This window comes from Miscanthus floridulus, chromosome 7 (assembly GCF_019320115.1).
Source record: "Miscanthus floridulus cultivar M001 chromosome 7, ASM1932011v1, whole genome shotgun sequence".
NCBI classification, from domain to species: domain Eukaryota; kingdom Viridiplantae; phylum Streptophyta; class Magnoliopsida; order Poales; family Poaceae; genus Miscanthus; species Miscanthus floridulus.
Window position 1 is genome coordinate 50,186,069 of NC_089586.1, and position 22,882 is coordinate 50,208,950.

Sequence of the window (22,882 nt, forward strand, 5' to 3'; positions counted from 1 at the left end):
ATATTGTAATTTGTGAAATTTCTATGTTCCTATAGGCAGCACCAAGATAGCCTAGAGAAAGTCAAGCAAGTTCAATCCATTTGGGACCAAGTCAGCCTGCACCAAGCCAACCTGGACCAAGCCAAGGTGGACCAAGCCAAGCTTCAGCAAGACATGCAACTACAATGGGAGAAAGGCAGGGACCAACTCAAGCTTCATCAAGCCATGCTGGTACAAGGGGAGGAAGACAACCTTCATCAAGGAGAACCAGGACAGGGAGAGGGAGGCTGCAGCACCTGCTATTTGGGGACAACTACTAAACTATTTTAGTCCTATCAATTTGTGAAAATGTAAGATAAGCTATTGGGCATACAAACTGCCAAGCTGTGGTGCAAACAATTGCAAAACTTAGGTGGACAGAAATGCCACACTTTTGACCATAGGCCAGGGAGATGGATTATGGTAGCTTTGGTGTGTGCATATCTGCTCAAAACTTAGGTGGACAGAAATGCCACACTTTTGACCATAGGCCAGGGAGATGGATTATGGTAGCTTTTGTACGTATATATCTGCTCAAAACTTTGGTGGACAAAACTTAGCTTTTGTGTGTATATATCTGCTGAAAGATGCAACCTTTTGTGTGTATATATAAAGGGCATACCTAGTGTAGAGAGCTCTCGCTTTGTGCGGGGTCTGGGCAAGGGTGTTAGTGGCAAGCCTTACCCTCGCCTGTGCAATGCGAGGAGACCACGACAGCCAGGGAGATGGATTATGGTAGCTTTTGTATGTATATATCTGCTCAAAACTTTGGTGGACAAAACTTAGCTTTTGTGTGTATATATGTGCTGAAAGATGTAGCCTTTTGTGTGTATATATGTGCTAAAAAATGCATGCAACATGGATGATGCAACAAATGCTTTTCTATCCACATGTTCATTATGTGCATACATTCAAACTGTCAATACCATCATGAACAATAACAGGAACTACCAAGCTAAAAAATCATGAAAACACACAATCCATCATTAAACTACCAAAGCTAATGTTCATTAAACTGGCATTACCATCATCAACAACTTCCTTACAAACACACCATAATAATAGTGTCAGATTGACTAGTACTAGCTACTCTACCACATTGCCATCTTTACATTGCCAACCATGGCCAACAGCATGATCAGAAGAAACACACATAGGCATATAAACAAATCTAGGCACCTATTCTTCTTCTTCATCTTTGCTTCTAATGCTTTCAACAAATGATCCTTGGCCTCCAGTTCCTTGACCTTGGCCTGCAACTCCTTCTCCTTCGCATCCACCTCTGCATCCTTCTTCAGCAACTCCTTCTATAGTACATGGTTCATCTTCTCAACATCCTAACCATGCTGCATTGCACTATCCATGACTGCATCAGCAACACCACTGTTTCTCTCCTTCTTTAGCTTCCAAACAACATCTCGAAGGTCTCACAGCAACTCCTTCATGAAATCTAAAGATTCTTCATCGCACCAACAATAGAATCCACAATCTTCATCAGTCTGTAGCTTCAACAAATTGTTACCACATCGAACATTATCGACCAAATTAGGGAATTGATGAAACACATACCTTGGCCCTCCTGCATCTATAGTACCTGCGACCTGGTTGCTCGTTGCTCCATGAGATCCACCTGCAAGCCTACAGCTTGTAGTAGCATTCCACCATGGGCTCATATGCAAGAGGCCTTATGTGGTAGGGGACAGGTGAGCCCTGACCATCGTAGCCGGCGCCACCTTGCCCGCTAGAAGTGGACCACCAAGAGGAACGCGCACTTGACTCCGCCATAGGACCAGCCGGCAACTGCAAAGAACTGACGCTTCACTCCACCACTGGCGCCGCCGCAATGCTCACCTCCAACCCTAACCTTGATGGAGCGGAAGAGGACAGCTGAAAGCTCTAGTTTGGTTTTGGTGAATTGATGAAACCCTTGGTACTAACCTATGTGCTCTAAGTGAATTTGAGATAGGTTAAGTACATTCCAAGTGGTGAAGCAAATAATAAAGGTCATGATGATGGTGGAGGCCATGGTGATGATCAAGTGCTTGGATTTGGAAAAGAAGAAAGAGAAACAAAATGGGCTCAAGGCAAAGGTATATTTGATAAGGCCATTTTGTTTTGGTGATCAAGACACTTAGTGAGTGTGATCACATTTAGGATCGATAGTCATACTATTAAGAGGGGGTGAAACTCATGTCAAAATGCGGTTATCAAAGTGCCACTAAATGTTCTAACTCATTGCATATGTATTTAGATTCTAGTGAGTGCTAACACCATTGAAAATACTTTGTGAAAATGCTAACACACGTGCACATTGGTGATACATTTGGTGGTTAGCACTTGGAAGCAAGGATGGTGAAGTTTGAGTTGAAAAGAAGGATTTCAGGCGTGACCAAACGCTGCAACATGGATCGGATGCTAATGCAACATGCGTCCGATGCTAATGAAACAATGATCGGATGCTAAGGCAACATGCGACCGGATGCGCCTATGCAACTGTTCATAGACAGGCAACACACGCGGTTGAATGACCTAATGCTGGGTGAGTCCGGTCAGTGGTGATCGGACATGTCCGGACACCAAAATACCTCTCTGGATCTTCTCTGGATCGCACTGGACGCTGATGCAACAATGACCGGACGCTACTGCAACATGACGTGTCCGGTCATCCCAACCAACGAGTTCGGTCGCCGCGCAGGAAGCCCCAACTTGTGTCAAACGGCTCTATTTCATTTGGAGGGCTATAAATAGTGGTTGGTCGGCTTGGGCTCACCCTTTTGGCCATTTGCATTAACAATACACCCTTGTGAGCCTAGACAACACTATCTCACTCACTTAGCTTGATTGGATCATCATTTGGTGAGGATTGAGAGCATCCAATTGCATTGCTTTGAGTGATTACATCTAGAGGCACTTGGTGGTCGTGTTTCATTGCGGGATTCGCTTATTACTCTTGGTGGTTGCTGCCACCTAGATGGCTTAGTGCAGCGAGGATTGTCTAGTGGAGGACTGTGCTTGACTTTGGCTCTAATCGTGGTGATTGTGAGGGGTTCTTGACCTTTCCCCGGTGAGGAGCTAAAATGTACTCTAGTGGATTGCTCGTAGCTTGTGGATTGCCATCTTGTGTTGGTTGTGTGGCACTCGATTGCAGGTTAGGCGTGTGATGCCTATTAGCACGTGAACCTCCTAGTGGGTGAATCGCTATAATGGGGACTAGCTTGCCGGCAAGCAAGTGAACCTAGGTGAAAATCATTGTGTCATCTTGTCACTAGGATTTCAATTGGTATTCTTGATTGATCACTTGCCATGACGGTATATCTCCACTACCTTACCTTGCATTTACTTTCCTAGTGTAGCTAAGCTATTTAGTGTAGTTAGTTTTGAGAGCTAGCTTTCTTGCTTGTGTAGTTTGGTTAGTGAGGCTCTTTAATTAGTCTTTGAGAGCTCACTAACTTAGTGGTAGTGACCTAGCCTTTGTGTGGTTAGAGACTATAGCAACTAGAATTATGGTAGGTGGCTTACATTTTTAGTAGGTTAGCACAATACTCGCTTTGCTATTTAATTGTCTAACCACTTGGCTCTAGTGTTGTTGTAGAATTTTTTATGGGCTATTCACCCCCTCTAACCATTAGGACCTTTCAAGTGGTATCAGAGCCATAGTCATCGTGATTTGAGGCTTAACAACCTTTGGTGTCAAAATGACTCAAATAAAAAACACCAAGAAGCCACCCTAATTTGATGGCTCAAATTATCCATATTGGAAGGCAAAGATGACCACCTATATCAAGTCAATCAATAGAAAGGTGTGGAATATGGTGGAGACCAAAATTGAGATAGCAAATCTAGAGAATTCCTCCGCGGCCAAAAAAGTGTTGCTACAAAACACTGACATTGCTCTTAGTGCTATCCATGATGCTATTGATGAGAGAACATTTGAGCAAATCAAGAACATTGAGATGGCTCATGAGGCTTGAAGCAAGTTGGAGGAATCATTTGAGGGCACTCAAGCAGTGAAGGGCGCCAAGGCTTATATTCTCAAGGAGAAGTTTGCAAGCTTCGAGATGAAGGATGATGAGAGTGTGCAGAGATGTTTCATAGGCTCCAAGTGCTTGTCAATGATCTCAAAGCACTTGGTGAGGAAGTGAAGGACAAGAACTTTTCACACAAGTTCTTGAGATGCTTACCGGCGAGATTTGACATGTTGGTCACCATTCTAGTGAGAAGTGGCTTGGACACAATGACACCAAACCAAGTATTGGGAGATATCATGACCGATGATGCATATAGAGATGATGATGTGAAGGAAGAAAAGAACAATAAGAAGAAAGATGAGAAGAAGGATCAAAAGAAGAAAAGTGTGGCATTCAAGGCCACATCATCATCCAAGGGCAAGGCAAAGCAAGAAGATTTGAGTGAATATGATGAGTGTATGAGCTTTGATGAGTTAGATGATGAGAAGATGGCTCTCTTTGTGAAGAGGTATGGCAAGTTCATGATGAAGAAGGACTATCATGCAAGAAGGAAGAAGTCATCATCAAGGAACAAGGATGAACCAAGAAGGTGCTTCAAGTGTGGTAGCAAGGATCATCTTGCTGCTCAATGCCCCTACAATAGTGACAATGAAGATGATGACAAGAAGGGCAAGAAGAAGGACAAGAAGGAAAAGAAAGAGAAGAAGGACAAGATGACTTTCAAGAAGAAGAAGGGTGGTTCATATGTTGTCACTTGGGATAGTGATGGTTCGATCAAGTGTTGATGATGATAGTGATGATGACAAGACCACCAAGAAGAAGGCTCTTGCAAGCATTGCCATAAATGAGAAGCCTTCTCTCTTTGACACTCCATTGACATGCTTCATGGCTAAGGGCACTAAGGTACAATCTGATGATGAGAGTGAAGAACATGATAAAGACAATGAAAGTGAAAGTGATGATGAAGATGAACCAAGGATGAGCTCTTTGACATGTTAGAAGATGCTCGTTCACACTTTGACATTAAGAGAAGGGAATGCAAAGACTTGCGTAAGGAACTAAAAGCCCTTAAGCAAGCCTTTGATGAGCTCAATGCATCTCATGAGAGGCTAGAGGAAGCCCATGAGAAGCTTGGCAAGGCTCACAAGAAGCTTGAAAAAGCTCATTACTCTCTACTTAGTGAGCAAAATGAGGAGGCTCTTGTGACATGTGATGTGGGCTTAACATGTGACATAATTGATGAATCTATCATTATTGCTCCCACTAACCCTTCTTGTATCACTTCCACTTCTACCTCATCTAGTAGTGATGGTTTCGCTTGTGATACCTCACTAATGGTTGAGAATGAGACCCTCAAGAAGGAGATCAATGAGTTCACTCGTGCCTTAGGCAATGCCTATGATGGTGAGGCCCGCTTGCTAAAGTGCTTGGGTAGCCAAAGTTTTTCTCTCAACAAAGAGGGAATGGGCTATACCCCCAAGAAAGACAAGGCGGCCTTTGCAACTCACAAGACTAGTTTTGTGAAAGACAATGGTCGGTTTTGCAAAAGATACAAGCAAGTTGGGAATGTAGAGCAATATTGCAAGAACAAGAACAAGAACAAGGACACTCATGTATCCTCAATTAAGTTTGATTCTTGTTATTTGCTTACTAAGGGTGTGAATGGAGTGAAAGCTAAGTTTGTTGGTACACCAATTGTGGGCTTAAAGAAGAAAGCCATTTGGGTGCCAAAACGCTTAGTCACTGACCTTCAAGGACCTAAGCAAGTTTGGGTATCTAAAAAGAATTGATTTTCTTTTGTAGGTCAATTATAAAGACAGAGGAAGGCATTGGGTTCTTGATAGTGGGGTGAAAGGTCCTTGTTTGGTTTTGGTAATTGAGTGACAACCTAGGTGGACGAATGTGTTTAAATGTGAGATACACAGGTGATTAGTCCACAAGTACACTTGTGTGAGCAACTCATGCCATAGAGGTGAAATTGCTTGGATATGTTGCAAAGCTCATACATGTGATGAAGGAGCTCATTGCATATGAGACATTGTTGAAGGTAGTTACCATCCATCATGAACCACCAACATGACTTGAAAATATGCATGAAAATGATCACCAACATAGACTTAAGGGTTTAAACTAACAAATTCCATGAGTTTTGGTGAATCTGTATTTTCTACAGGGTTTATCCAGAAAACCGTCAAGGTGGATCAAATCATCAAAGTAAATCGCGTTTATCCATGGCAAAAACAACCCTAGAAGGTTCAAGAAGACTCGAGAAGATACCACACTAAAGCAGAGTTTGAGGCGCCACCAGGTGGGGGCTAGTCAGCCCCTAGGGCCCACCTGTCAGTCCCCTATTCTTATGTCGGTTCTCCGCTGCCTCCTAGATTGGATCTATGCGGTGTATTCAAGTCGGTTTGATCTGAGGGCTCAGGATTGATGCTCTAGCCTATATATATTAGCCCCTACCCCCCTCCCTTAGAGATCTACCATAAATCAAGATCAGATCAGAAATTAGGGTTTCCAAAGAGAAGAGAATAGAGCTCCAATTCTTCAAGGTTCTAGTATAGGCTAGCTAGCAAGATTGAAGTAGAGTTTAGGCTATTGCTTAGGATTCCGGATTCGCCATCTAGAGGCCAGTATATCCATTGTATCCCTCTTTATTTATGACTTTGTGCTACTTCAATATTATGTTGCTATTTATTATGTTCCTAGTTTGCTCTAGTTGTATACTTGATGTAGTCATGATTGATGATGAATATATGCATATGTTGGCAAAGCGCTTAGCTCAATACTCAAGTGAGTTAAGTGGTCAACATTATGTAAGCGTGGTGCTTAAATATTGTTTACTTGCAGATGCATTCTACACTCTGGGTCATGTAGTAGATCGTGGATGTGACACTCCCATTGAGTCCTTTATAGTCCACTCCATGTTTGTAGAGCAAGTTGAACCCGGTTGCGAAGGGAGACAAGCTCTGTTCTTGATCTTCCTTAGTAATGTTCCTTATGCATAGATATAGAGTTAGTTATGCTATAGATGAGAGTGTATATACTCGGGTGTACAAAGACTTAGTAAATAAGGAATGACTTAGAAATCTTTTGTTCTTAACTAATTTCCTGCCTAGCCATACTATATTTATGAGTATCTATTACTATCTCTGGAATACTATCAATGCCTTACACTTATCATTTATTTATCATTTGACTTACCTCTGCTATAGCATGAGAGTTAATGATCTTGTCATAAGTATGCATATTTGTCAATATCTCTTGCCACCCCATCGCTCCTCCCTGTGGATAAAATATAAATAACGATACCTGCTATACTCCCACATTAAATGCTACAATGATATATTATCTATGCGCTTGTGGATTACTTCTATCATATATGATTTTCTCTAAATTTACAAGTGTTGTCAATAATTACCAACCATGCATTTCTGGCATCATTGCTAGGGATGACAACTTAGTATTAAGGTGAAGCTAAGAAATGACAACAAGCATTTCTGGCGCCGTTGCCGGGGAGGGGCACAAGGCTAAGAGAATTGATCAAATAAATACTTATAGATGAGATCATAACTTTATACCTCTACTTTAGTAGGATTACCCTTGTTTATCTATGGTCATATCTTATACAGGGTATTGTAGGATTGGTTCTAATTCATCAACAAGTTCCATCAATCACAATCAAATCAATCAAGAGGAAGCTCAACACCAGTTTCTGAAGCTATGGCTAACAAGACTCTGTGTGAATTCTCTGCTCCAAGCATGAGAACATTCGCACTGGACCAACACTCAAGACCAACAACCTTGAGTTCAAGCTCAAGCCAAGCCTCATCAACATGGTGCAAGCTACTCCATTCAACGGAAAAGACACATGAAGATGCTAGTGCTTATCTTTAGAATTTTCTGGAGACAAGCAGCACAATCACCATTAAGGACGTTGTTCAAGACATCATACTATTCCGCCTGTTTCCATTCTCGCTAGTGGGAAGAGTGAAGCAGTGGTTCTACACCAACAAAGATAACATCAACACATGGGCAAAATGTTCGGAGACCTTTCTAGCAAAGTTTTTTCCTATAGGCAACACCAATGCCTTAAGAGGAAAGATTTCTACTTTCCAACAGCAAAAAGGAGAGACCATTCTAGAAGCATGGGAACGTTTCCAAGAATACATTTTAGATTGTCCTCATCATGAAATGGAAGATTGGTTGCTCATGCAAAGCTTTTATCATGGATTAACTCAGAAAGCTCATGAACAACTTGATGCTACTGCTAGAGGATCATTTATGTCACTCGCCCTTGGAAAAGCTGAAACCCTTATGGAAAAGGTAGCCTCTAATCAAGGCTGGTCTCAAGGAAGTATTCAAGCATGCAATAAGAGCGAAGAAGTACCAGATGAGGTGTGTGCACTATCAACCAAGATGGACGTCTATAACACCCAAAAATTCTACTACAAATTAGCAATTTATTCTTAACCTTTATTACATTTTCTAGATATTTTTAACTTAGGCCAAATAATAAAAATTGGATAAATAAAATACACTATAAGGATTAGAAACAATGATTGTTGCATTCATGCCGAAGCATATGGTTTTTTGGATGAGTGTAGGGTTAGATGATTTGAAGTTGAATTCAAATCACATTTGAATTTGACTTAAAATTGTAAATAGAGAAAATAGATTTGGAAAATGATTTGATTTTGAAAAATTCATCTTCTTCCATTCTGGCCCAACTCTAGGAATCGGCCCTTTTCTTCCCTTCCCGCGCTGGCCCGCTGGCGGCCCAGCCGCGCCTCCCCCTTCCTCCTGTCCATTGCTCCCGCGCGGCCCTTTCTTTTTCCCGGTGCCTGGCCTGCCCTGCACCTGCCCGCACTGGCCCACAATGGCACCGCACATGGCCCAGCCTGCCGCACCGGCCCTCTCCCGTGCATGCACCACGTGTGGCACAGCTTGGCGCCCCGGCCCACAGCGCCCGCTAGCTCGGCCTTCATCGCCCGCACGCCACGAACCATTTTTCTTCCCTCGCTGTCCCGTGGGACCCACCTGTCAGTGCCTTTCTTCTTCTTTCCTTTCTTCTTCCTTAGCCTTTCCGTTCTTCACCGCCCGGTGCTTTCCTTTCTTCGGCCACCGATGGCGTGGCCATGCATGGAAAGCCACTGCCGTCACCCGCTTATGGCAGGCGGCCAATCCCGCCTGATTTCCCCGCTTCCCTTCCTTATTTCCCCCACCATCCGGCCTATAAAACTCCGAGCCGAGCCCCGCCTCCTCTCCCATCCTCTCCTCATAGCCAAGAACCACCGCCGCCATAGCTTTCCATCGCCCATGCCTCGGAGCTCAACGCTGACGCCACTCGAAGCTCTACCATGACCTCCCACGCCCGTAGGTACCTCCCTCTCGTCGATTTGGTGACTCCATGCTCGGATTTAACCTCACTCACACGCTCTCTCTCTCCAGAGCTCTGCCGCTGTCGACCAAGCCTCTGGAGCCCATCCCGAACACCGAGAACACCCCCAACCGACTCCCGGTGAGCTTCCCATCCTCCTAGTACCCTCCATTCTTGGATTCACGCCCTAGAACGCCGTACCGGCGAACCCCAGCTGTCCCTGGCCATGGCGCCGCCGTAGGGTCTTTCTTCCTCGGCGACCCACTGCCCCCATACACGCCTACACTGTCAGATCTGGACGGGCGGCCCAGATTAGCCCATACCGTTTTGGTCCACCGTGGGCTGTGGACTCGATCCACAGAGCTGCGTCAGCACCCATGTCAGCGCGCCCACGCATGCATGGTGCACCACGTCTACCAGAAGCCGCCACGTGGCCGCCCAGTCAACAGCCAGGACCAAACTACAGACAGCCGCGCACATTTTTCAGAAAGGCCCTTTGGTTTTCTCAGAATCAACCCGCAATCCATTTTAGTTCAAAGTAGTTATTTTTCAGTCCTATTTTTATTCGGTTAGGCCCCTGTACTTTCCAAATTTAATGCCCGTAGTCCTATAACCATGAGAATTTATATTTTTAATTGTTTTAATTCAAAAATAGGTTCAGTTTATTTACAGAAATGTCATTACATCTTATTTCATGCATAACTTTCACGTTTTAAGTCTGATTTGAGAGATTCTTTCGCTCACGTATTCGTAGCAATGCATAGAATAGATTTGTAAGCTTTTCAACTTATGTTTTCACTATTTGGTGTACTATTCTAATGGAAGTCTATCTTGTATGCATGTAATGATTGGTATGATGCTTGATTGATGATTGGATCACGATTAGAGGGTGAGCCATTTGAGGTGACTGAGGACCCCCAGCAGGATCAGCAGTACTCCCAGGATGACTTTGAGGAAGGCAAGTGTACCAAAGGCCCCTTGTTACCTATGAACTATTACCACTTACATTCATGCATGTGTTTAATTTGAAATGCCTTTAAGGACTTTACCTAGATGATTACTTGTACCACATATGCTTGATACATGGGGTTTTTGGGTAGGCATTTTGGATAGATGCTGCAACGCTTAACATGAAATAATTGTTAAACATGATTAAAGGCTATATGCAATGTGATAAAATGGAGCATTTTAGCAACAGATAGGGGGCTGGAGTATGGGGTTGAGTACTCTGGTGCCTCTCCATAAGGACTTAATCCTGAAGTGGCAACCTAGGAGGGACCATACAACCCTGAGTGTCACATGGCTCTGACTTTAACCTATTAACTAGATTGTACTAGCTCATCTGTAGCTCCAGTAAGGGGTAAGAGGGTATCTTTCCTTTTTCTGTTAGGGTGTGCACCGTGCTGCGATGCCCACGCATGCCATTCCTTTGTAGCTATGACCTGTTAGTGCAACCAGCTAAGGGTTTCATAGTGAAACTCTGCCACACTTCCTAGGAAGAGGTGTAGTGGGTCTCGCGAACCTCGGCATTGGGAATCACAGCTCGGTGGGTAAAGATGTACAATTTCTATAGAAATAATTAACCTATTATAACAGTCGTGCTCACGGATACGAGCGGTCTAGATCCTTCGAGATTAGTGGTTACTGTGGATGATGTATGGTTGGGAATTGAGATAAACTTGATGATACTTTAATATCACTTGGGAATTGGGACTGTTCATTAAAGTAGTGAATCAGGATGCTAAAAAATTAATCAACTAAAATTGCGAACCGCAGTCAAACAGTGTCAAGCCTTTTTGAGCCTCATAGATCCCTTTGATATACTTGCTAAGCATGGTGAGCTTACACTTGCTTTACATCCAATGAAAATCTCGGATGGGTAACAGATAATGGATATGAAGAGTTTCCGGAGGATGTCCAGGACTACTAGGGAGACGTTCACCAGTTAGAGTCCCTGTGGCAGTTGGGCTAGTTATTCCACTGTGATTGTAATAATATTGCCTTTGAGCCAACTTTGTATTTACTTTATGATGAGATATGCGATGTAATAAGTACTTTACTTTGATACTATTGCAATTTGTGATATATGTGTGTGTTTGGACATCCTAGGCATACATATATGAGTACTTGGTTTTGCTATGCAAAATTGGGTGCGACAAATTGGTATCAAAGCTATAACTGACTGTAGGACGAACAACCTAGTTAGAAATGGATGTTTTTAGGATCACATTATCTGTATTTTACTACCTTTAATTTGCTATAAATTTTTTGCTTATATTCTATTCTTTATCTGTTGCCAAAAATTATTTTGTTCTAATACTCAACCTTTTCATTCTTGTAGATGGCCCGTACCAAGCAGACCCCACGGAAGAGGACCATCCTGATGCCCACCAGGAGGACCAGGTTCACATTGGGCAAGCATGTCCCGACACATCTGGTGGAAGCTCTGAGGAACCAGGAGGAGGAACTGCCTATGGAGGTGCCCATGGGAGAACCTTTGGAGGACTTGCTGGAGGATCCAATGGCTAAAGAAACAGAAGAGGGACCCATGTTTGAGGAGCCCATTGAGATAGAGGAGTCTGAGGAGGATCCTATGGAGGAGCATGAACAAGGTGGCCAGGAGGGAGCTAGTGACCCTGACGATGGAGATGACTCTGATGATTCTGATGCTGATGGAGGTGATGACGGTGGAGATGGTGGAGACGATGGAGATGGTGGTAATGATGGAGGAGACGGTGGAAATGGGGGTGATGACAGTGATGATGATCACAATGCACTATTGGCTCAGGGATGGACTGCGGAGATCCACTACGACTTGGAGGGTGATGCCTACTACCACCCCAGGCTTCTCGCACTTGTACATCGCTACCACCCTGGAGGCACTATTCAGTACAGGACAGAGCATTGGACCCACCCTGACTACACCGGCTTCTGGGAGACAGAAGTGTACATTCGAGAGGGGACTCGGGTGCGCTACATCCACCACGCCACCACTGCATGGCTCACATGTGCGGCCGTCATTAGGGATGCAGCTCGACAGGCGTTGATGGTCAACCGCAACCGCCACTTGGAGAGGACAGTCTACATGCAACATCGCTGCACCACTTGGAGAGGCGAACTTGAGGTTGAGACCTACCTTGTTGTGCTTGGCTGAGATCAACACTGACTTGGATCAGACCCTGGACGAGCTTGATGTCATGGGGAAGGCCTACATGCAGCTGGCCTGAGAAAACGCTACACTGAAGCAGCAGCTAGGAGGTTCAGATGTGGAAGAGCCAGGAGTACTTGCTCAGTCGCCCCAATGAATAGAGGAGAGTTTGGAGACCCTAGCACCAGGACCAATGTTGACCCGTACCCATAGGAGAGTCTTAAAAATATGTAATAAACACACGTAGTTACGCGAGAGAGTATTTAGTTTCTTTCTTTTAATGGTTGGACAAGTGTTAGTTGCATGGTTGGATGTTTATCATTATGAATAATGTTTGATTTTGATCTTTGATATGATTGTGATGACTTGTGGGCATGTCCACGGTCATTCAGTTAAGGTTAAGGTTTAAGGATATTATGAATAAATAGTTGGGTTTCGTTTTATCATGCTGTCCATTTTGTATCATTCGGAGCAGTCTGTCTTTATCAGTTCATATCTCATAATCGAGATGTCTAATGATCATGAAATTTTTATGGAGATAAGTAGACTTCAACATCTTCCTTTTGGCTTCAGAATCACCTCAATACCTATTATAAATTGTGAGATACAGCTATTGTAAGTTGAGGTTTCTGTGCTGTCGGAATTCTGGAACAGTATGTATTTGACTAAGTAAACGTCAGAATCTGGAAAAGTGTTCTAAATGAAAGCTATAGAGAATTTCATAGGATTTCTAGAAAGGTAAAATACGCAATCATATGATAAAAGAGAGTGAGATATGCTCGTTTTACTGCACTGCTGATGTCCAACTCGCCGGAAAAATCAGCACAAATATCCTCTTGTATACCCTACATATATCTCTTGTCTACACCTACTCTTGTTACACTAGTATCTTTTAAGAGTTATATGCTTGGACATGTGAGACTTATATGATGCATCTACAGATGGTGAACACTAGGAGGAACAACCAGGGAGGCGAGGAACTGCCACCACCTCCCCCAGTCACCATGGAGCAGCTGATGATGATGCATACATAGTTGCTTCAGTAGATGGCCCAGAACATGCAGAACATGGGGCAAAGGAATGGGAATGCACCCCCTCATGCCAGAGATAAGAGGGGAGAGTTCCTGAAAGGACACCCACCTGTATTCAAGCACTCTACTGACCCACTCCAGGCTGACGACTGGCTACGTGCCATTGAGAGGCAACTGGAGATTGCCCAATGTGATGATAAGGAGAAGGTTCTATATGCTTCTGGATAGTTGCAAGGAGCTGCACTGGATTGGTGGGACTCATTCCGCTTCAGCTGTACCGAAGCTAATCCCATCGCTTGGGCTAAGTTCCGCAGCGCCTTCCGCTCTCACCATGTGCCTGCGGGACTGATGAAGCTGAAGAAGGAGTTCTTGGCTCTCAAGCAAGAGAGCATGACCGTTGCTGAATATCATGACAAGTTTATACAATTGTCATGGTATGCACCGACTGAGGTAGATGAGGATGGAAAGAGGCAGGAGCTGTTTATGGAGGGCTTGAATGATGGTCTCCAGTACCAGCTATTGTCTCATACCTTTGCTAACTTCCAGCAGCTGGTGGACAAGGCTTTAGTGATTGAGAACAAGCACCGCCAGATGGAGGACAAAAAGAGGAAGTTTCAGGGACAACAATCCGGGAGCAACTCTCGCTTCCGTGCCAACCCTCAACAAGCTCAACCTCAGCAGCGCTATCAAGGTCAGACAGGTCCCAATCACAACCAGCAACCCCAGCGAGCGCAGCAGCAGTAGCAGTACAAAGCACCAGCTCAGCGCCAGCAGCAGCCCAACAATGTACCTATGAGGAACAATGCCCCCAATGCTCCACAGAGGAATGGCACACCAAAAGCGCCAAATGCAGTTAATGATAATAAATGCTTCAATTGTGGAGAGCCAGGACATTACTCCAACAGATGTCCCAAGAAGACGGCTAACTCGCAGCAGAATTATGTTCGGGGAAAGGTGAACCACGTGACTACTGAAACAGCTCAGGAGGCACCAGATGTGGTGATCGGTACGTTTCCGGTCAATTCAAACTCAACTACAGTACTTTTTTATTCTGGTGCTTCGCATTCCTTCATAGCATATACATTCATAAAGAAGCATGGTATTCCAGTAAGTGTTATGAAGAAACACATGTTAGTAAGCTCACCTGGAGGGGTAATGAAAGCAGAGTGGATATGCTTAGCTGCTAGCCTCAGCATAAGGGGGGTAGAATTTCAAGCAAATCTTGTAGTCATAAACTCCACCGGTATTGACGTCATCTTGGGTATGGATTGGTTAAGGTTACAGAAAGTAGTTATTAATTGTGGCAATAGTTCTATGAATCTTACCACTTCATCTAGAGAGGAAGTTGTGTATGTGGCAACTCAGTCAGCTGTAGAAATCTATCGGGTTAATCAGTTGGAGGGCACCACCTTAGAAGATATAAGGATAGTAAATGAGTACCCAGATGTCTTCCCTAAGGAATTGCCAGGTATGCCAGCTGAACGAGACATTGAGTTTATAATTGAACTTTTACCTAGAACTGCACCCATAGCTAAGAGACCCTATAGAATGGGAGTGAATGAATTAGCAGAACTTAAGAAACAATTAAGGGAATTGTTAGATAAGGGTTATGTTCAACCTAGTTCTTCACCTTGGGGTGCACCAGTACTGTTTGTAGAAAAGAAGGATGGTACATAGAGAATGTCCATAGATTACAAGTCACTTAATGAGGTCACAATTAAGAACAAGTACCCACTGCCTAGAATTGATGACCTATTTGACCAGTTGAAAGGGGCTTGTGTGTTTTCCAAGATCGACCTTCGATCTGGATACCATCAGTTGAGGATAAGACATACTGACATCCCCAAAACTACTTTTGTGACCTGATATGGACTGTATGAGTTCACAGTCATGTCTTTTGGTCTGACAAATGCACCTGCTTACTTCATGTATTTGATGAACAAAGTGTTCATGGAGTACCTGACAAGTTTGTCATCGTGTTCATTGATGACATACTAGTGTACTCTAAGAATGAGGAAGAACATGAAGAACATTTGAGATTGGTGTTGTAGAAGCTTAGAGAACATCAGCTTTATGCCAAGTTTAGCAAATATGAGTTCTGGCTAAAAGAAGTATCTTTCCTTGGTCACATAATCTCTAATGGAGGAGTAGCAGTGGATCCCAAGAAGGTTAGAGATGTGTTGAGTTGGAAGCCACCTAAGGATGTTAGTGAGATTCAGAGTTTTCTTAGTATGGCTGGGTACTATAGGAGATTCATCGAGGGATTCTCTAAGTTAGCCAAGCCCATGACTGCTTTGTTAGAGAAGAATGCTAAATTTGTATGGACTAAGCAATGTTAGGATAGTTTTGAGGAGTTGAAGAAGAGACTGACTTCTGCCCCAGTGCTTATCTTACCTGATCTCACCAAAAGCTTCTATATCTACTATGATGCCTCACGACAAGGTATAGGTGGTGTTCTTATGCAAGAAGGTAGAGTTGTTGCCTATGCATCTAGACAACTGAGAAAACATGAGTTAAATTATCCGACTCATGATCTAGAATTAGCAGCTGTGGTGCATGCTCTCAAGATTTGGAGGCATTACTTGATTGGTCATAAGTGTGAGATTTATACGGACCATAAGAGTTTGAAGTACAAATTCACATAGTCAGATCTGAATCTGAGGCAGCACAGATGGCTAGAGTTAATCAAGGATTATGATTTAGATATACACTATCACCCAGGAAAGGCTAATGTTGTAGCAGATGTCTTGAGTAGAAGGAGTTATGTGAACATGGCCTATACAAACTCAACTACCTGAAGAGTCGTGTGAGGAGTTCAAATACCTGAATCTAGGTATTGTGGCCAACACCATGGAGTTAGAGGTAGAACCTACTCTGGAACAAGAGATTCGTAAGGGACAGTTGAATGATGAGAGGATCAAGGATATTGCAGAACATATAGTGATAGGTAAGGCCCTAGGATTCCACATGGATGATCAAGGGACAGTATGGTTTGGTAAAAGGATTTGTGTGCCAGAAGTGAAATCTATTAGGGAGTCTATCTTGAGGGAAGCTCATGACTCAGCCTATTCCATACACCTAGGAAGTACTAAAATGTATCTTGATCTTAAAGAGAGATACTGGTGGTATGGACTAAAGAGAGATGTAGCTGAACATGTGGCTATATGTGACACGTGCCAAAGAGTAAAAGCAGAACATCAGAGGCCAGCAGGTTTGCTACAGCCTATGAAGATACCCGAGTGGAAATGGGAAGAAGTTGGAATGGACTTTATAGTTGGATTACCCCATACACAGAGAGGATTTGACTCTATCTGAGTAATTGTGGACCATCTGACTAAAGTGGCACATTTCATTCCGGTCAAGGTAACTTATTCGGGTGCAAAGTTGGCAGAGTTATACATGGAAAGGATTGTATGTTTACATGGAGTACCAAAGAAGATTGTTTTGGATAGGGGTACATAGTTCACATCACATTTTTGGCAGAAATTGCATGAGTCCATGGATACGAAGTTGAACTTTAGCTCAGCTTACCATCCACAAATAGATGGATAGACCGAGAGAACAAATCAGATCTTAGAGGATATGCTAAGAGCTTGTGCTCTGTAGTATGGGACAAGTTGGGATAAGAGTTTACCTTATGCCGAATTCTCTTATAATAATAGCTACCAAAAGAGTCTCAAGATGGCACCATTTGAGGCATTGTATGGCAGGAAGTGCAGAACCCCATTGTTTTGGAATCAAACGGGGGAAAGTCAAGTCTTTGGACTAGATGTTTTGCAACTGGCAGAAAAACGAGTACAAACAATAAGGCAAAACTTGAAAGTTGCATAGTCTCGGCAGAAAAGCTATGCGGACACGAGAAGAAGAGATTTGGTGTTTGAAATCAGTGACTTTGTCTATCTCAAAGTTTCACCTATGAAAGGAGTTAAGAGATTTCATACCAAGGGAAAGTTGTCACCCAGGTATGTGGGACCATTCAAGATCATCAACAGGAGAGGAGAAGTTGCTTACCAGCTAGAATTACCGGAGTAGCTCTCAGGTGTTCATGATGTCTTCCATGTGTCGCAACTCAAGAAATGTTTGAGAGTACCTGAGGAACAACTACCTTTGGAAGAACTGGATATCCGAGGGGATCTATCATACAAAGAATATCCAGTAAGAATCTTGGAAACAGCGGAGAGAATCACAAGGAGCAAAATAATAAGGATGTGCAAGGTTTAGTGGAACAGACACTTAGTGGATGAGGCAACTTGGGAAAGAGAGGAAGATCTGAAAACTAACTATCCCAATCTCTTTGAACCATCCAAATCTCGAGGATGAGATTCGTCTTAAGGGGGGTAGGTTTGTAACACCCAAAAATTCTACTACAAATTAGCAATTTATTCTTAACCTTTATTACATTTTCTAGATATTTTTAACTTAGGCCAAATAATAAAAATTGGATAAATAAAATACACTATAAGGATTAGAAACAATGATTGTTGCATTCATGCCGAAGCATATGGTTTTTTGGATGAGTGTAGGGTTAGATGATTTGAAGTTGAATTCAAATCACATTTGAATTTGACTTAAAATTGTAAATAGAGAAAATAGATTAGGAAAATGATTTGATTTTGAAAAATTCATCTTCTTCCATTCTGGCCCAACTCCAGGAATCGACCCTTTTCTTCCCTTCCCACGCTGGCCCACTGGTGGCCCAACCGTGCCTCCCCCTTCCTCCTGTCCATTGCTCCCGCGCGGTCCTTTTTTTCCCGATGCCTGGCCTGCCCTGCACCTGCCTGCACTGGCCCACAACGGCACCGCACGTGGCCTAGCCTGCCGCACTGGCCCTCTCATGCGCATGCACCACGTGCGGCCTAGCTTGGCGCCTCGGCCCACAGTGCCCGCTAGCTTGGCCTTCATCGCCCGCACGCCGCGAACCATTTTTCTTCCCTCACTGTCTCGTGGGACCCACCTGTCAGCGCCTTTCTTCTTCTTTCCTTTCTTCTTCCTTAGCCTTTCCGTTCTTCACTGCCTAGCACTTTCCTTTCTTCGGCCGCCGATGGCGTGGCCATGCACGGAAAGCCACCGCCGTCACCCGCTTATGGCAGGCAGCCAATCCCGCCTGATTTCCCTGCTTCCCTTCCTTATTTCCCCCACCATCCGGCCTATAAAACTCTGAGCCTCGCCTCGCCTCCTCTCCCATCCTCTCCTCATAGCCAAGAACCACCGCCATCATAGTTTTCCCTCGCCCATGCCTCAGAGCTCGACGCCGACGCCACTCGAAGCTCCACCGTGACCTCCTGCGCCTGTAGGTACCTCCCTCTTGTCGATTTGGTGACTCCATGCTCGGATTTAAACTCACTCGCATGCTCTCTCTCTCCAGAGCTCTACCGCCGTCGACCAAGCCTCTAGAGCATGTCCTGAACGTCGAGAATGCCCCCAACCGACTCCTGGTGAGCTTCCCATCCTCCCAGTACCCTCCATTCTCGGATTCACGCCCTGGAACGCCGTACCGGCGAACCCCAGCCGTCCCCAGCCATGGCGCCGCCATAGGGTCTTTCTTCCTCGGCGACCCGCTGCCCCCGTACACGCCTACGCCATCAGATCTGGACGGGCGGCCTAGATTAGCCCATACCGTTTCGGTCCACGTGGGCTGTGGACTCGATCCGCATAGCTGCGTCAGCACCCACGTCAACGCGCCCACGCATGCATGGTGCACCGCACCTACCAGATTTGAGTGATTCTTTCGCTCACGTATTCGTAGCAATGCGTAGAATAAATTTGTAAGCTTTTCAACTTATGTTTTCACTGTTTGGTGTACTATTCTAATGGAAGTCTATCTTGTATGCATGTAATGATTGGTATGATGCTTGATTGATGATTGGATCACGATTAGAGGGTGAGCCATTTGAGGTGACTGAGGACCCCCAGTAGGATCAGCAGTACTCCCAGGACGACTTTGAGAAAGGCAAGTGTACCAAAGGCCCCTTGTTACCTATGAACTATTACCACTTACATTCATGCATGTGTTTAAATTGAAATGCCTTTAAGGACTTTACCTAGATGATTACTTGTACCACATATCCTTGATACCAGGGGTTTTTGGGTAGGCATTTTGGATTGATGCTGCAGCGCTTAACATGAAATAATTGTTAAACATTGTAACACCCCAGGTGTTTGTCACCAGTTAAGCAATGGGTTTAAACTCAAACATGACATGTTAAGTGGTGATGAAAGTTTCAAGATCAAATCTATAAAATGAGCGACCACTTAAACTTGGACCATGCACCATTGCTTACATGTTGCCCTTTCCAAAAAGTATGCTTGAGTAATGTTGGATCTACTTCTTTCATGTGCCTCACATCAATTTCCACCCACATGGATGATTGGAAAAGTTTTGTGAAGTTTGGGATCAAAAAGTTACATGAAATGATAAGTTATAATCTTTCTTGGATTTCTTTATTAAGTGAATGGAATTATAGATCGTCAACCAAACCTTGCTACCTTGCCCAAATGACTCAAATTGAAATCTACAACAAAAGTCATGAAGGGTTCGTGTTGAGAAAGGTCAAGTAAACGCCTCAATCGGTAATGAGCTCTAATTTAAGCTTTACCGTGATGCTACATTGACCTAGTTTGAAATATGGCTTACCATGTTTGCATGGCAGTGCACCCTTAAGCAAAGTTGTAGTACTGGATTATATAAACAACTTTTATTTTTGGGTCATGAGCTAATTCAGTGCTTAACTTGGTCATTTAGAGCTCACAATAATCAGCATGGTACTGTTTTGGAACTTAGGAAAATTTTCTAAGTCAGAGTGAGTTTACAGTTTCGATGTGCCTGACTTTGTGACGATGCAACTTGATATCCTTTGCGAATTAGACCAAGATCACTTAAGAAAAGTTGGAGATGGTATGTAGATCTATAACTTTTATTAATAGAGTTTTTGCTAACTCGTCGTGGTTTAGGAGTTACGGAGGCACGAAATATGGGTTTCAGTTGTATTTTTGAGGTAGAATTGGAGATTTGAATTTGGTCAACAGTGCAGACTGACTTCTGCGCCGCGTGGCCGCCATTGTCGAGCTCTCTTGCCGCGTGCCCTGCCTCCTTTACCACGCGCCCTGCCTTCCCTGCGCAGCACAGAGGTGGACGCCGAGCTCCCCACTCCTCAGCGCTCTCCCTCACTCGCTATTTCTAGCTCCCCCTCGCCTCGCTCCGCTCTGCGCCGGGGCGCACGTCCACCATGGACGCGAGCTGAGCTCGCTGCCGCTGCTGTGCTACGCGCCTCCAGCCAAGTGCTGCCACCAGCTCGGCCTCCCTAGCCTCGCAGCCGCCTCGTGCCACCGTCGTTCTCACCCATGTGCGCGGTGAACCACCGGAGCGTCGCCACCGCCATGGCCGAGCTCTACCGCCACCGCATTCTGCCGCTCCACCACTCCTCGGCCAGAGCCAAGAGCCTCAGCGCCCTCGCCTTCACCTACCGTGCACGTCGAACCCCTTAGCCAACTCCCTCCATCGCCTGTGCTGCTCGTCGTCGGAGCCGCGGCCGTCGCCGCCACTTGCTGCCGTGGCCGTGCCACCACAAGCCGCCTCGGGCCGAGCTAGACAGACCAGCGGGTGCGCGTGGACCCCCTGGTGCTCCGCCACCGCCCCATCGTCGCCGACGAGCCTCCTCCGGCCGGATTCGACGAAGTCCAGTGCATCCTCTGCTCCAAATCCCCTCAGGGACCTCGTCTTAAAATTCGACTAAAGGGAAGGGCCTAAATGCGATGTCATTGACTCAAGTGAATAGTGCCTCGAGGGACCTATTTGTTGTAAATCGGATGAAACTTTGGAAATTCATAGTAAATCGTAGAAAATTCGTAAAATAGTAAATGAGGACTTTTTGGAATCCTTGTGAAATTCTCTATGTACTAGATCTATAATATGCCAGGTTTTAGTTTAAAGTTTTATCTGTAAAAATGGATTTGTGCAGTCAGGGTTTGAATGCTAGTCTTACTTGTTTTTTTTTATAACTGCAGTTGATGTGCTCAAATAAATGTGAAATTTTTGTGGAATGCTACTAAGGTGATTGTTGTTGTCTGGTAAAAATTTCATGAGTTTAGGATTTATAGTTTAAGAGTTATAAAAATAACAAATGCCCTGTTTTGATTTGCTCCTATTCTGAATAGTTCTGCATGTTTGAATTAATTGGCTCAGTTAAGTTATGAATCATGATTTGATGACAATACATGAGTTTTAGTACTTTTCTTAAGATTTCCAAAAAGTTAAATATCATGATTTTTGGTTAAGTAGATCTTGAGTTATACTTGCTTAAATCTCTGTGGCTGTTTCTGCCCAAACCCAGATAGGGTTTCCTTGTTCTTACTGTGGGGCCTTCTTAGTAGTAGAATTAGCTTTAGGTATTTACAACAAAGTTGTTTAGAATTTGCTAAGCTTTCTAAAGAGTCTAGAACCACATTTATTGGACCTGTATAACTCCATTTATAGCTGTTTAAAGTGGCATGTCAGTTTCTGTCTATGCTTTGGACAGAGGTGCAATTATTGGATTAGTTGACCCTTCTAACTGTAGAATCATCTTAATATGAGAATAAGAAAGTTGTAGGTAACTTCCTAAGCTTTTCAAAAAGGTTATGGTTCATGTTTGTTGGAGGTCTAGAACTCCAGTTATGCTTCTCTGCTGATGCTATCCGTTTTCTATACCACTGCTGTTGGGCTGGATTTGCAGTTTTGCTTGTGCAATTATTTTCGTGGTGTAAATGATGTTTGCTATGGTTGTAGTGAATACAAAAGTTGTAGAAAATTTCATAATATTGCTTGTGTTCAAATTGTAAGACCATAGGCCTGATAGTTTAGGAGTTACATGACTTTTAAGTCTTCTATCAAGTTTTGATTTTATTCTGAGCAGATCTGAAAGATGCTAGTGTTTCATCTAGTTAGGATTTGAATGAGTTTTTGGTGATAATAACAAAGTTGTAGATAATTCATGTATCTAGATTCTGTTAAACTTTGGTGGTATTTGGCCAAGTAGTTTGTGAGTTATGCCTATTTAAAGTTGGGTTACAGAATTGATTACACTCTGTCTTGTTTAGACCAGTTTCTGTAAATAGGTATATTTGACTTAGTTAACTTGAGAATCATGCTAAGATGATTAAATATGAATTGTAGATAATTTCATAAGCTTTCCATAATGTCTTCTTGCAAGTCATTTGGATTTATGTAACTCCAGTTATAGCTAAATCTTGTAGCTGCTGTTTGCATGTCCAGAAGTTGACAGATTCCAATTATATTTGTTTGCTTGTATATTGCTAAGTGTGGCTCATACCTTTGATAATGGTTGAGTTAGAGTACCTG

The 22,882-nt window shown here is 43.8% G+C and overlaps 1 non-coding gene and 1 pseudogene across 1 annotated transcript; one reads left to right on the forward strand and one right to left on the reverse strand.

The window, feature by feature from the left end:
- Positions 1 to 12,520, forward strand: part of LOC136465497 (uncharacterized) — a 45,634-nt pseudogene extending 33,114 nt beyond the window's left edge.
- On the reverse strand, positions 8,076 to 8,182 carry LOC136468346 (small nucleolar RNA R71). The gene has a single exon (XR_010761848.1). It is a non-coding gene; the product is annotated as a small nucleolar RNA R71 (small nucleolar RNA).
- Positions 12,521 to 22,882: the final 10,362 nt, after the last annotated feature.